The sequence below is a fragment of the Bombina bombina genome, chromosome 3, assembly GCF_027579735.1.
Source record: "Bombina bombina isolate aBomBom1 chromosome 3, aBomBom1.pri, whole genome shotgun sequence".
NCBI classification, from domain to species: Eukaryota; Metazoa; Chordata; class Amphibia; order Anura; family Bombinatoridae; genus Bombina; species Bombina bombina.
In genome coordinates, this window is record NC_069501.1 from 1107729529 (window position 1) to 1107743954 (window position 14426).

At 35.4% G+C, this 14426-nt stretch overlaps 1 protein-coding gene across 4 annotated transcripts in view; it reads right to left on the minus strand.

Annotated features, from left to right (window-relative positions):
- Positions 1 to 14426, minus strand: part of FRY (FRY microtubule binding protein) — a 549698-nt gene that overhangs the window by 118286 nt on the left and 416986 nt on the right. The window lies entirely within an intron of this gene.

Genomic DNA, 14426 nt, shown 5'->3' on the forward strand with positions numbered 1-14426 from the left:
ACATCTATGATTGAGACAGAACAAGCAATTTTAAACACATTTCCAAAGTATGTTTTATCAAAATTGCTTTGTTTGCTTTGGCTCCTTTGGTGAAGAGCATATCTAGGTAGGCTCAAGAGGAGCAGTGCACTACTGGGAGCTTGCTGATGGTTTGTGGCTGCACATATATGCCTCTTGTCATTGGCTCACTAGATGTGTTTAGCTAGGGCCCAGTAGTGCATTGCAGCTCCAGAGCGTACTCTTCAACAAAGGATACCAAGAGAATGAAGCAAATTTGATAATAGTAAAGTAAATTAGAAAGTTGTTTAAAATTGCACGCTCTGTCTGAACTATGACAGTTTCATTTTGACTTTATGTGCTTTTAAACCTGGAATTTAAAGTGACATAGAAATAAAATGTAAATGTATAGGATTCTGACAGAGTGCACAAGTTAAAGAAAAAAAAAATATTTCCAATATAATTCTGCTTTAAAATGTACCTCTTTATCTTGGTAATATTTGTTTAAACGTAGCTCCAATATAATTCTGCTTTAAAATGTACCTCTTTATCTTGGTAATATTTGTTTAAACGTAGCTCCCTTCCATAGGAGCATACTGGGGTAGGCTCAGGAGCATATATATTTGTTGCGTTTTTTAACTGCACACTCTCTGAAATGTGAAAATGTAGCTTTTACTTCCATGTCCCTTTAAGTTTCATACGCATTGTCAGAGTTTATTTTTTTATTGCACGCGAGATTAAGTTTAAAATACTGACTCGTCACAACTAAGAGTCTCCACTCCCTTATCATTTCCCACCTTGACTATTGTAATTCTGCCTTTTCTGGTGTCCCAAGCTACCGCCTGTCCCCACTGGAATCCATCATGAATCACTCCACATCTGCTGCACCTCTTTCCAACATCTCCACTGGCTTCTCTTAGCCTCAAGAATAAAATTCAAAATTTTAGCCCTAACATACAAAGCCCTCACAAACGCTTCACCCTCCTATATTTCTGCCCTTGTCTGCAATATACCCCCCCGCAGTAAGCTCTGCCTAAGTCCTACTTCTCTCCTCATCTGTCATAACTTCCTCACACTCTCATCTGCAAGACTTTTCCAGAACTGCACCTCCTATCATATGGAACTTCATGCCTCGCTCAGTCAGACTTTCCTCCAGTGTCAAAAACTTCAAGTGTTCCTTAAAAATAAATCTGTTCAAGCTGCACCTTACATTAAGATGTCTCTACTACTTATGTTTTCCTCTCCCTCAACCTCCCTATGTATTTCCTTTAGATTGTAAGCTCACGAGTCCACCTGTTCTGTTGATCATGTTGTGTAAAGATGACTTACAGCTTACAATGACTCAAGGGCACGGCCCTCTACCCTTATCATTTATGTAATTGTCTTCTAATTATTGTACTACATAACTGTATACCTAGAAGATATTTACACATAAGTATACAGTCATGTAGTACAATAATCAGAAGATATTTACACATGATTATTGTTCTACATGACTGTATATTTATGTGTAAATATCTTCTGATTATTGTACTACATGACTGTATACTTATGTATAAATATCTTCTGATTATTGTACTACATGACTGTATACTTATGTGTAAATATCTTCTGATTATTGTACTACATAACTGTATACTTATATTTATGTAAATATCTAATGATTGTACAATAATCATTAGATATTAACACATAATTATACAGTCATGTAGTACAATAATCAGAAGATATTTACACATGATCATTGTAATACATGACTGTATACTTATGATTTATGTAAATATCGAATGATTATTGTACTACATAACTGTATACTTATAATTTATGCAAATATCTAATGATTATTGTACTACATAACTGTATACTTATGCTTTATGTAAATGTATAATGATTATTGTACTACATAACTGTATACTTATATTTATGTAAATATCTAATGATTGTACAATAATCATTAGATATTAACACATAATTATACAGTCATGTAGTACAATAATCAGAAGATATTTACACATGATCATTGTAATACATGACTGTATACTTATGCTTTATGTAAATATCTATTGATTATTGTACTTCATAACTGTATACTTATATTTATGTAAATATCTAATGATTATTGTACTACATAACTGTATACTTATATTTATGTAAATATCTAATGATTATTGTACTACATAACTGTATACTTATATTTATGTAAATATCTGATTATTGTACTACATAACTGTACACTTATGTGTAAATATCTTCTAGGTATACAGTTATGTAGTACAATAATCAGAAGACAATTACATAAATGATAAGGGTAGAGGGCCGTGCCCTTGAGTCATTGTAAGCTGTAAGTCATCTTTACACAACATGATCAACAGAACAGGTGGACTCGTGAGCTTACAATCTAAAGGAAATACATAGGGAGGTTGAGGGAGAGGAAAACATAAGTAGTAGAGACATCTTAATGTAAGGTGCAGCTTGAACAGATTTATTTTTAAGGAACACTTGAAGTTTTTGACACTGGAGGAAAGTCTGACTGAGCGAGGCATGAAGTTCCATATGATAGGAGGTGCAGTTCTGGAAAAGTCTTGCAGATGAGAGTGTGAGGAAGTTATGACAGATGAGGAGAGAAGTAGGACTTAGGCAGAGCTTACTGCGGGGGGGGGGGGTATATTGCAGACAAGGGCAGAAATATAGGAGGGTGAAGCGTTTGTGAGGGCTTTGTATGTTAGGGCTAAAATTTTGAATTTTATTCTTGAGGCTAAGAGAAGCCAGTGGAGATGTTGGAAAGAGGTGCAGCAGATGTGGAGTGATTCATGATGGATTCCAGTGGGGACAGGCGGTTTATGTAAATATCTAATGATTATTGTACTACATAACTGTATACTTATAATTTATGTAAATATCTAATGATTATTGTACTACATAACTGTATACTTATGTGTTATGTAATTATCTGATTATTGTACTACATAAATGTATACTTATGTGTAAATATCTTCTGATTATTGTACTACATGACTGTATACTTATGTGTAAATATCTTCTGATTATTGTACTACATGACTGTATACTTATGTGTTATGTAAATATCTGATTATTGTACTAGATAACTGTATACTTATGTGTAACTATCTTCTGATTAATGTACTACATAACTGTATACTTTTGTGTCATGTAAACATCGTCTGATTATTGTACTACATAACTGTATACTTATGTGTTATGTAAAGATCGTCTGATTATTGTACTATATGACTGTATACTTATGTTTGATGTTAATATCTTCTGATTATTGTACTTCATAACAGTATACTTATTATTTATGTATATATCATCTGATAATTGTACTACATGACTGTATACTTATGTGTTATGTAAATATCTGATTATTGTACTACATAACTGTATACTTATGATTTATGTAAATATCTAATGATTATTGTACTACATAACTGTATACTTATGATTTATGTAAATGTATAATGATTATTGTACTACATAACTGTATACTTATGATTTATGTAAATATCTAATGATTATTGTACTACACAACTGTATACTTATGATTTATGTAAATATCTAATAAATATTGTACTACATAACTATATACTTATGATTTATGTAAATATCTTCTGATTATTGTACTTTATAACTATATACTTAAAGGGACAAATATAATTTTATATTACCATATCAAAGTGTTTAATCGTAAATATAAAAATACCTCTGTAATACACTAATTATTTATTTTGTCCACTTTTCTTGTAATTCCATTCTGAAATTGTAAGCATTTCCGTTCCTGTTAGAAATGGAAGTGTAGAACACTTTTATATTCCACAAAGCCATTGTCTGCACACTCTAGCAATCTATTTATAACTGTCCCTAATTGGCCACAGCAGAAAAGGTAGTAACCTAAGTTGCAACATGGCAGCTCCCTTTGTTTTAGAGACACTAAAACTTTAAACTTTTATTTTCAATATTGAAACTACTAATGAAACTTTGAACAATACATATACATGTTATTCTCACACAAGTCTTTTCTTTGAATGCATCATTCTACCTAGCATTTATTTAGGGTTTAATGTCCCTTTAATGTTACAGTGCTGTGTATGTTGGAGCTTTATAAATAATGATAATAATAATACTGATAATAAAGTCAATTGTAATGTTTTGTTTTTTTAAACTCTACTCTATCTGAATAATGTAAAATTACATTTTACTTTTATGTCTTACATTGACAGAGGGTTTCTTTATTTCACACAAGATTTAGTTCAAAAATACTAACTGTCAAATTGCTGGCAGGATTTTAAACTAAACAGATGGCAATAGATGGCAGCTGGGAGTAAATTTATAGCAGTGGTATTCAATTTTTTTTTTTTTTTTTTTTTAAATGATGCCATATTTTAATTTTTTTTCTCACTGCTGCGGACAATGAGCACACTTTTAAAAGCTGTATAAATTAAAAAAAAGTGCCTGTGTCTGTATTAACAAACTTCTGATAAACAAAGCATTAACATGACGTATAGGTATTGCATTCAAGTACAAAGGGTACAAAAAACAACAGAAAAACGCAGAAAAAGAAGCAATTGAGAGAGGTACTAGGGTATTGCAGAAACAAACAAAATGTATTACTCTACTATAACATAACTATGGGCTGCAACCATTAAAAGGTCAGAAAACCCCAATATTTTCTTTCATGACTTGGATAGAACATACAGGGGGCTACTTATCAAGCCATCTACTTTTCTGGCTTCGCCGGCCCAATACGTCCGCCTAAGCTCGCCTACCTTCGCCGCCGCGGACCTTGAATACGTTCGCCTAAGTTATCAAATAAAGCTGTCAAAAAGCCGCGGGGCGATGAGCAGCGGACTGTGACAGTTATCACTCATCCGATCTCGCTGCCCTTCGGCTTTTTCCCAGCTTTATTGCTAGCCTGTCACTAAGCACTCACACTAAACTGCACTGTTCTACCCCCTATACCGGCGCCCCCGGAGGCCCCCGCAACTAAATAAAGTTACTAACCCCTAAACCGCCGCTCCTAGACCCCGCCGCAAGTCTTATAAATGTATTAACCCCTAAACCGCCGCTCCTAGACCCCGCCGCAAGTCTTATAAATGTATTAACCCCTAAACCGCCGCTCCCGGACACCGCTGCCACCTACATTATACCTAGTAACCCCTATCCTGCCCCCCTATACCGTCGCCCTCTATTATAAAATTATTAACCCCTATCCTGCTGATCCCGCACCTCTCCGCAACTAAATAAATAGTTTAACCCCTAAACCGCCGCTCCATGAACCCGCCGCAACCTATAATAAATTTATTAACCCCTATCCTGCCCCCCACTACGCCGCCGCCACTGTAATAAAATGATTAACCCCTAAACCTAAGTCTAACCCTAACCCTAACGCCCCCTAACTTAAATATTAATTAAATAAATCTAAATAAATTAACTCTTATTAACTAAATGAATCCTATTTAAAACTAAATACTTACCTTTAAAATAAACCCTAATATAGCTACAATATAAATAATAATTATATTCTAGCTATCTTAGGATTTATTTTTATTTTACAGGTACCTTTCAATTTATTTTAACCATGTACAATAGCTATTAAATAGTTATTAACTATTTAATAGCTTACCTAGCTAAAATAAAGAGAAATGTACCTGTGAAATAAATCCTAACCTAAGTTACAATTACACCTAACACTACACTATACTTTAATAAATTATTCCTATTTAAAAATAAATACTTACCTGTAAAATAAACCCGAAGATAGCTACAATGTAATTAATAATTATATTCTAGCTATCTTAGGATTTATATTTATTTTACAGGTAACTTTGTATTTATTTTAGCTAGTTAGAATAGTTATTAAATAGTTATTAACTATTTAATAACTACCTAGCTAAAAGAAATACAAAATTACCTGTAAAATAAATCCTAACTTAAGTTACAATTAAACCTAATACTACACTATCATTAAATTAACTAAATAAACTACCTACAAAGAACTACAATGAAATACAATTACATAAACTAACTAAAGTACAAAAAATAACAAAAGCTAAGTTACAAAAAATAAAAAATTAAGTTACAAACATGTTAAAAATATTACAACAATTTTAAGCTACTTACACCTAATCTAAGCCCCCTAATAAAATAACAAACCCCCCCAAAATAAAAAAAATCCCTACCCTATTCTAAATTACATAAATTTCAAAGCTCTTTTACCTTACCAGCCCTTAAAAGGGCCATTTGTGGGGGCATGCCCCAAAAAGTTCAGCTCTTTTGCCTGTAAAATAAAAATACAACCCCCCCCCAACATTAAAACCCACCACCCACATACCCCTAATCTAACCCAAACCCCCCTTACAAAAACCTAACACTAATCCCCTGAAGATCATCCTACCTTGAGTCGTCTTCACTCAGCCGAGCCACCGATGGAACTGAAGAGGACATCCGGAGCGGAAGAAGTTAATCCTCCAAGCGGCGCTGAAGAAGTCTTCGATCCGGCCGATGTCATCTTCAAAGAGGCGCTGAAGAGGTCTTCTATCCGGGCGAAGTCATCTTCCAAGCCGGGTCTTCAATCTTCCTTCCGCCGACGCGGAACCACCTTCTTCACCGACGGACTACGACGAATGACGGCTCCTTTAAGGGACGTCATCCAAGATGGCGTCCCCTCAATTCCGATTGGCTGATAGGATTCTATCAGCCAATCGGAATTAAGGTAGGAAAATCTGATTGGCTGATTCCATCAGCCAATCAGATTGAGCTCGCATTCTATTGGCTGTTCCGATCAGCCAATAGAATGCGAGCTCAATCTGATTGGCTGATTGGATCAGCCAATCGGATTGAACTTGAATCTGATTGGCTGATTCCATCAGCCAATCAGATTTTCCTACCTTAATTCCGATTGGCTGATAGAATCCTATCAGCCAATCGGAATTGAGGGGACGCCATCTTGGATGACGTCCCTTAAAGGAGCCGTCATTCGTCGTAGTCCGTCGGTGAAGAAGGTGGTTCCGCGTCGGCGGAAGGAAGATTGAAGACCCGGCTTGGAAGATGACTTCGCCCGGATAGAAGACCTCTTCAGCGCCTCTTTGAAGATGACATCGGCCGGATCGAAGACTTCTTCAGCGCCGCCTGGATGATGACTTCATCGGATGGAAGATTTCTTCAGCGCCGCTTGGAGGATTAACTTCTTCCGCTCCGGATGTCCTCTTCAGTTCCATCGGTGGCTCGGCTGAGTGAAGACGACTCAAGGTAGGATGATCTTCAGGGGATTAGTGTTAGGTTTTTGTAAGGGGGGTTTGGGTTAGATTAGGGGTATGTGGGTGGTGGGTTTTAATGTTGGGGGGGGGTTGTATTTTTATTTTACAGGCAAAAGAGCTGAACTTTTTGGGGCATGCCCCCACAAATGGCCCTTTTAAGGGCTGGTAAGGTAAAAGAGCTTTGAAATTTATGTAATTTAGAATAGGGTAGGGATTTTTCTTATTTTGGGGGGTTTGTTATTTTATTAGGGGGCTTAGATTAGGTGTAAGTAGCTTAAAATTGTTGTAATATTTTTAACATGTTTGTAACTTAATTTTTTATTTTTTGTAACTTAGCTTTTTTTATTTTTTGTACTTTAGTTAGTTTATGTAATTGTATTTCATTGTAGTTCTTTGTAGGTAGTTTATTTAGTTAATTTAATGATAGTGTAGTATTAGGTTTAATTGTAACTTAAGTTAGGATTTATTTTACAGGTAATTTTGTATTTCTTTTAGCTAGGTAGTTATTAAATAGTTAATAACTATTTAATAACTATTCTAACTAGCTAAAATAAATACAAAGTTACCTGTAAAATAAATATAAATCCTAAGATAGCTAGAATATAATTATTAATTACATTGTAGCTATCTTAGGGTTTATTTTACAGGTAAGTATTTATTTTTAAATAGGAATAATTTATTAAAGTATAGTGTAGTGTTAGGTGTAATTGTAACTTAGGTTAGGATTTATTTCACAGGTACATTTCTCTTTATTTTAGCTAGGTAAGCTATTAAATAGTTAATAACTATTTAATAGCTATTGTACCTAGTTAAAATAAATTGAAAGGTACCTGTAAAATTAAAAAAAATCCTAAGATAGCTAGAATATAATTATTATTTATATTGTAGCTATATTAGGGTTTATTTTAAAGGTAAGTATTTAGTTTTAAATAGGATTCATTTAGTTAATAAGAGTTAATTTATTTAGATTTATTTAATTAATATTTAAGTTAGGGGGGCGTTAGGGTTAGGGTTAGACTTAGGTTTAGGGGTTAATCATTTTATTACAGTGGCGGCGGCGTAGTGGGGGGCAGGATAGGGGTTAATAAATTTATTATAGGTGGCGACGGTGTAGGGGGGGCAGATTAGGGGTTAATAAATGTATTATAGGTGGCGACGGTGTAGGGGGGGCAGGATAGGGGTTAATACATTTAATATAGGTTGCGGCGGGTTCAGGGAGCGGCGGGTTAGGGGTTAATACATTTATTATAGTTGCGGTGGGCTCCGGGAGCGGCGGTTTAGGGGTTAATATGTATAGAGTAGCTTGCGGTGGGCTCCGGGAGCGGCGGTTTAGGGGGTAATAACTTTATTTAGTTGCGGCGGTGTAGGGGGGGTCAGATTAGTGGTGTTTAGACTCGGGGTACATGTTAGGGTGTTAGGTGTAGACAGCTCCCATAGAAATCAATGGGATGTCTGTCAGCAGCGAACTTGTACTTTCGCTATGGTCAGACTCCCATTGATTCCTATGGGATCCGCCGCCTCCAGGCTGGCGCTTTGAAAACCAGGTACGCTGGGCCGTAAAAGTGCCGAGCGTACCTGCTAGTTTTTTGATAGCTAGCAAAAGTAGTGAGAATGTGCCGCACTTGTGTGCGGAACATCTGGAGTGACGTAAGAATCGATCTGTGTCGGACTGAGTCCGGCGGATCGAAGCTGACGTCACAAAATTCTACTTTTGCCGGTCTCGAGCCTTTGATAACTAAGGCGAATCAGCCTCGCCACAAATACGCTGCGGAATACGCAGCGTATTTGAGGTTGACGGCTTGATAACTACCCCCCACAATTTTAAACAACTTTCCAATTTACTTCTATTATGAAATTTGCTTCATTATCTTGTTATCCTTTGCTGAATGAACAACATTGCACTACTGGCACTAGCTGAACATATACAGTTAGCCAATCCCAAGAGACAAATGTGTGCAGGCACCAATCAGCAGCTAGCTTACACTATGAAGCACATGTAATTTTGACTTTCCTATCCATTTAAAGCTGAAAGTATGATTTAGACAATGCAATATAAAAAAGTGAAAAGTTAAAAAGGGGTGTCAAATATAAAACCAACAGAACTGCAAAGTGGTACAAGAGCCTTAGGTTGTTCTGGGGGGTAATACTGCATCTTAGATTGAATAGTAAGGGCTTTCTTTCCTTTAGTGTACATAAGTTAAAGGAGCATCACCATAAAGCAAAACCTAAAGTTATTTGCATAGCATACATCTAAGCATTGTACTGCAAAAGATCTGCACAAAAATAAATGTTTCATAAACATATATAACTTGTAAAAAAAAATTTTTTGCAGGGTTTTGCTGTTTAGGAGCAGTCCAGGGAAAATCCTCTTGAAACACTAGGCATTTTTATTTTATCTCTTTTGATGTGGTCAATTAAGGATAACTATATATAAGCTTCTGCTCTGATTTATGTAATTATTGAATAGCATGTAACAGCATCTTGAAAGATGCAAAATACTTCTGTATGCACTCAACCTTCTATAAGGTAGTTAGTTACTTCACACGAAAGGCAGACAAAATGAACCAATATGGATTGCATTGCTTTTTATTCTTTTTATATATTAAATCTGACATGTTTCTTTAGTCTCTCACAATGGGCTGCACCCCCTATACATTCTGATGCCCACTTTTTGTCGTTTTTTTAATCTACCACCTTTTGCCAATCTCAAACCAACACCATTGATATACAGACTCACTATTCCAGGTCCACTTCACACACATTCAAATCACCAAGACATTGACTCAAACAAATGAATCTTTAGCAGCATCTCCTCCTAAACATCACAGACATCTCCTGCACTGACCTTACCGCAATGCAATCAAATATTATGGTCATCATCATATGGCACTGCATATACTGTCCTGGGAAGCACCCCCTTTCACCCTACTAAAGCATAGCATTCTAAAATAGGGGTTGACATATCCAGCAAGAACACAGAGGAGCCAGTCATATATTTTAGGAGAAGTGTGTTTTACATATAGGTATACAGGATAATCGAAGATGTTGTGTGTAAAATTCTAGTAGCGGTTCCCTGGTTCCTGGGATTTGTCAAGCCTGGCTCTACACAAACTCATCTGAAGCACTGCTTTCCTACATCTCTAAACAAACTTATTTTCATCTGCTTGTACCTTTGGTGTCCTCCTGCTTCAAGTAAAAATTAGGCCTACTTTCAGCTTCTCCAACATAACTTCAAATCTGCGTTATACAAACTACTTATGACGAGAATTTTGCCAATTTATTGACTAAGAAACACATCCATAACACCTAAAACAAGCACTCCGACTCATCTATTCTCTACAAAAGACACACTCTTTACCCCTAGTCACTGGAACAATGTAACCACATATCCTCCTCTGTCATAGTCACAACATGCTCCTTTGATCTAATTTATTCATAGCTTACCCTCTCTCTCTTTTGTACCCTAACACCAATATTGTCTAATCTCTTTGACCTTTCACTTCCCAGTGAAATGAAAAATCCTTTAAACAAGCAATCATCACTTATATTGTGTGGAGGCCCTTTCTTAACCTGAACTCACCTTTTAACTAGTGCCATATTGTACTATTTAACATTATTAGAGAGGCAAGTGTACAAGATTCTAACTCACTTTGTGTCCTTCACTGCTTTACTAGACTCGTTGAAATCTGGCTTTTATTTGTTACACTCAATTAAAAGGACACTCACGAAAGATATCTGCGCACGACATAATTTACTATCGTATCCATGTATAGCTACGACATTGACGCATGCGCTATAGCAATGTCATACAAAGCCGCTCTGTAGAGACAGAAGCGTGAGCGAGCTTCAGTGGGAGGAAAATTGGGCATAACCTAATTAGCATGTGGGAAGTACAGATTTTGTCTATACCGCCCACATTAGAGATGTCATGGAGGGGTTGGAGAACGGGCGGCCATTAACGGTTACACTGGAAAAAGTAAGATTTAATAAAACATCTTAAAAATAATATTTATTTAAAATAAACAATGCGGTTGGAATGTAATGTTTGAGAGGAACATAGCCTAAGCATTAAGAAAGTGTGAATTTACTGACCCTTTAAACAATATATATATACCACCAATCATATTGCAGTTGCAAATTAATACATTTAGTAAATCTTTGAAAAAGTAGGATCACTTACAATGGAAAAAGCATTACTGATTTTAAAAGGCTCCAATGTGAATTACTACCATAATTATTTACATACCCATGTTATCTGGAGATTAAACTATTGCCCTTTTCTTTTCCCTTTTGTATTAAAAATTTGAAGAAACTCTTATGGCACTATTAATTTTAATAAAACCTTGACATGCCTGTATGGTTCACATCTTAATCTGCAATCCTACAAAGCAATGCTTACAATTAATAAGCCCTGCTACTGGATGCTATAATGGTTGAATGACTCCCGCTGCTAAAGACAAATATTTACACAAGGGAACTGATTCTACATATATCTTCTGGGAAAAAAACCTCAACCGAACCAACTCTCTGATCTCACTTCCAATTCAAACACCATATATATATATATATATATATATATATATATATATATATAGTGGGTTGTGGTTAGCGCAAACAGACAATGGTGGAACCATGGGATACGGACAGCATTTGAGCTATTATGCTGAAATTTAATCTTTGAGAGTCAGACTATGGTTGGGTTTAGATTGTAGTGGACAGACAGTTGGGGCTGTCATTTCATTCTTGAACTCGTGTAGCAAACGTGTCTTGAACCGGCCCTCCATAGTAATAAAGATAAGTGTAGTAAGAACCCTCAACAGCTTCAAGAATAGTTATTCTATTACACTAATTTACTAAAGAACAGAAACATGAGCGAGCTTTAGTGAATAAGGTGCCTAAAACAAAATAGAATTTGGTGAAATCAAAGAGTCTGGTAAAACTTAAAATGTTGACAAAACCTCTTAGTGAATTTGGAACACTATAAGCTCATTTGCATGAACCACACCCACTATTCCTTAAAGGGACACAAGACACTAAATAAAATTATGCACCACCATCTAATAATGGGTGCTGTCATTATGGCATTAAGTTACACTTCAGGCATCTGAAGGAGAGTTGCAGCAGATGTGCAAACAGGTCAGCACTGGAATGTAGTTTAAGACAGATTTTAACATGACAGCATCCATAACTAGAGACTGACGGAGAATAACCTCAATACTGTGTTTAAAAGGTGTATTTAGTGTTTAATGTCCCTTTAAGTACAAACACTCAATTTCTTGAGATTCGAAGCTCAAAGAAAATGTGCTTTTATACTGAAAGGATCAGTAAAGTCAAAATGAAACTCAAATTGTTTTGAGCATGGAATGAAACCAATTTGCAATTTATTTCTATTCCCAAGTTTTCTTTATTCCCTTGGCAACCTTTGTTAAAGAGTAATCCTTGGTGAGCTCAGGAGCGTGCACAAGTCTAGCAATCTGGCTGCAGTGTTTGCAACAATGTTTATAGCAATGTAATACAAAGTTGAAAACACTGCTGCCATAGAGTACTGAAGACACATGAATGCTCCTAAGCGCCTTTAAGACTACCTAGGTGTACTCTTCAACAATGGGTACCAAAAGAACAAAGCCATTTTTATAGAAATAAAACTGGAAGTTGTTTAAATTTACATAATATATCTGAATCATTAACATTTAATTTTGTCTCTACTGTCCCTTTAACTATATTTTTGATAACTGCTTAGTACAGTGAAAGGATTTATTCATTCTTAAAGGGATGTTTTATTTCATGATTCAGATAGAGCATGCAATTTTAAACAAGTTTCTAATTACTTCTATTATCAATTTGTTGTTCTCTTGGTATCTTTTGTTGAAAAACAGGGTGGTAAGCTTAGTAGCTGGCCCATTTCTGGAGCACTATATGGCAGAAGTTATTTTCAAAAGCACTAGATGGCAGCACTATTTCCAGTCATGTAGTGCTCCAGATGCATACCTAGGTATCCCTTCAACACAGAATATCATGGGAACGAGGAAAATGTTATAATGGAAGTAAATTGGGAAATGTTTAAAACAGTATGTTCTGTCTGAATGGCAAATCATTTTTTTGGGTCTCATATACCTTTAAACTCACTACAAGCTTAATAGAACTAAAGATATTACACCATAGTGATGAAACGCAAAACTGATGAATAAACGGTCTACGGTAGTGATTTTTGACTAATTATTTCGGATTTGCCTAGGTAGGCACAACTATTTTAGGGAGGAGATTAAACTTTAGCTTTTAAAAAACACCTACTGTTTCTTTCTGCTTAGTCGTACCTATGACCTTAATTTAACTTTGGTTCTTTTTGTAGCACCCAATTATCCATGAACAATCACAACATACTACCTTGGTCAATAATCATTCACTTTCCAAGCACAAAATTACAGAATATCTACAACTGTTAGTCCATCATTAATGTAAAAAGAATGAAGAACTACGAGAAATCCAAGCTTTACAATGTAGTATTAGGAGAGCTGCATCAACAAAGATTAATCACATTGAATATTCTCAACAGTTTTTTGCTTTTGAAGATTAAAGTGAGGACACACAAGTAGATGCCGTCAGCCATGAATGCTAAAAAGTTTCATATTAAGATATTTTGGCTTTGCTAGAATAACTGTCAAAAATATCTCTGCTTAACAAACTGAGCTGTATCGAGTACCAAGCACCATTAGTTTTGCTAATAATAGTATTTAATCCCTTTAGTTGGCTAAGGATTTGACAGATTATTGCTTGACATAGAACGTCCAAATTAAGTAAGAACATCTTAATTGACATAATGAAACAAATGACAAATGATTGTTCCCTATTATTTGGTATTACAAAGTTTTAAAGCTGTAGGCACCAAAAAGCCTATTGCATGCACATGGGTTACAGAGGGGAATGTAACAGGGGACAAATGCACATCCCCAAGGATTTTGCTCCTTAAAAGGGACGGTAAAAACCTTGTAGTTACAAGACATTTCTGTCTTAACTTTTTAAAAACAAATTAAAATCCTTTTGACTTTAATTATTTTTAATAACCAAACTGCCAATCTGCGCTTTAGTCCACAAACTATAAGGCCGGCCACTGTTATGAAGTTAATATAAAATGCATTGTTTTGCAGTTGTTAATCT